We start from the raw sequence: 2,607 nt of genomic DNA on the forward strand, positions 1-2,607 counted from the left end.
ATAATGTTGCTATTACCTAGGTGAGTCCACTTGCCTATATTTTTAATTAGATTTTAATCAATTATTCTAGAACAAATGAAGAAGAAGCAAAAATTCCATTAACACATACAAAGAAGTATATAATTCCAACTCCAAAGAAATCATTTTATTTTATGTGAAGAAATTTACTATAGTCGAATTTTGAAGCTGATTAGGCTCCCATCATTTCTCGGTCAAACGTATATTTCTTTGAACTCTATTTCCTTGAACTCTCATTTTTTTATAAGTTGTATTTAGTAGTTGCTGTTATATATGTTCGAATCTCATTTTTTTTGATAAGGTATTTTTTCCCTACAACGGATGAAATTATCCAAACACTAAGTAGATATTTGTTGTACCATTCATCTTAAATAACTTAGTTAGATAATATACTTCTGTATTTAGAATATCATTTATGGTGGAATAAATTCTTACAAAAATGGTGGTTGAAGTTGAAGAAGATGATAAATGTATGGAATCCCGTCATTTCATTCTCGACATTTTATAAATCTCGATAATGATAGTATAAATGTCATGCAGTTATGGGAGACATTAAGAGATTTGTTGTCTCGTATGGTGGCGGATTCGTCAACATGGACGACGAGTGGAAGTTGTTAGGGAACCGAACAACATCAATTGTTGTTCGACATGATATTACCTATGAAGAGCTTGTACATAAATTATTCAAGAAGCTAAATGTTGACAGAATGAAGTTTCGAATTCAATTGAAATTTTCAGTTCCGAACATGAATATACCCCCTGCTAATATATCCGACGATAAGGATTTGTAATGGTTTATGTCTGTTCATACAGAAACGGCGTTGTGTACAATTACAGATGAATATAATGCTGGAGAGCACAAACTGCATGTCGGAGTTGAGCCTTTGTCACCAATAGAAGATGCATTGTGTAGACACGACGAAGTCGGTATGTGCGAACTACAAGAGCCACGAACGATTGATAATACGGATAAAGGTTTAGGTGAAGGGAATTTGTTTATTCGAAATGCAATTGAGTCGATTGATGAAGAGGACATTGTGGAGAATCAGATATTCTTTAGCAAACAACAGTTACACACAAAGCTTTAACTTAAGGCTTTGAAAGAGAAGTTTCATTTCAAGGTTAAAAAGTCGAATCCTAGATCTCTTACTGTGTGTTGTGTCGATACTATATGTCATTGGCTAGTGTGAGCTTCGAAGATAAAAATTTCAGAAATATTTAAGATTCGAGAGTACATACCTGAGCACACATGTTCTCTAAACGTTTGACGAAATGCACAAATTCACGCAACGAGTGTAGTAATTGGGCATCACATAATACGAAGGTTGGACGATGCAAACCAATCATATGCTTCTGCAGGTATTATTAGGGATATGGAACGTGAATTTGGTGTGCGGATTACCTACAACAAAGCGTGGAGAAGGGATTTCAATTTCTTCGTGGTACATCCGAAAAAAGTTTTCAGAAATTGCCATCATACTGTTACATGTTAACCGAGAAAAATCCAGGAACTATTGTACTCATTGAACTCGACTCGAATAATAGGTTCTTGTACTTCTTCTTAGCATTCGGGCGGAGTATACGTGGTTTTGGAGAGTACATGAGGGCAGTAATTTGTGTTGATGAAAGTCATTTGAAGGGTCAATATAAGGGAACACTACTAGTAGCTGCAACGCAAGATGCTAACCTACAAATATATCCTCTTGCTTGGAGTGTTGTCGATGGGAAAACAAATACATCGTGGTATTAGTTCTTTGCGAAGTTGAAAGATGTCGACCAGCTAGTGTTTGTGTCGAATAGAAAGAAGAGTATTAAGCGGGCAATTACGAGGTTGTTCCCACTTTCTCACCACGGTGCTTGCATCTGGCATATCGAGAAAGATCTTATTGCTAGGTATAGCAGTAGCAATGTCATATTCTTGTTCAAGCGGGCAGCGCTAGCATACCACCTATCAAAATTTGATCAATTCATGACACAAATAAGAACCATTCTACCGTCAATGGCATCTTACTTGGAATGTGCCAGTATATCCACCTGGTCACGGGCAAATTTTGTTGGTAATCGGTACTAGTTATGACGAATAACATTGTGGAGTCACTAAATTCAGTCCTAAGGTGACAACGAAGTTTTCCTATAACCTCATTAGTCGAAAATATTACGTTATTGATGTAACGATGGTTCTGCAAGAGAAAAAACGCATCCACGAAAGACTGTGACACTAAAAATCGATGATAAATTGAGAAAATCATTCAACACCAGTACAACTTTATCAGTACGAAATTTGGACAAACTCGTTTTTAAGGTAGGTGTAGCTACCGAACTTTGTACTGTCGACCTTACAGGTAACACATGTTCATGTCGAAAATTTCAAATGCGACAAATCCCATGTTCACATGCATCCTGAGCTGCTTGCTCAAAAAAAAAATCATTGTATGATTTGTGCTCCCCTTACTACACCACAGAATGATGGTGAGCTGCATACAACGAAATTCTTCACCTCATTGGGCGAGAGTCAGATTGGGTTGTTCCTCAGTCTATTCGTTCCATCGAAGTTTTGCCCCCGAATATATGCAGAGCCCCAAGTTGACC

Source organism: Olea europaea, unplaced genomic scaffold, assembly GCF_002742605.1.
Source record: "Olea europaea var. sylvestris unplaced genomic scaffold, O_europaea_v1 scaffold963, whole genome shotgun sequence".
NCBI classification, from domain to species: domain Eukaryota; kingdom Viridiplantae; phylum Streptophyta; class Magnoliopsida; order Lamiales; family Oleaceae; genus Olea; species Olea europaea.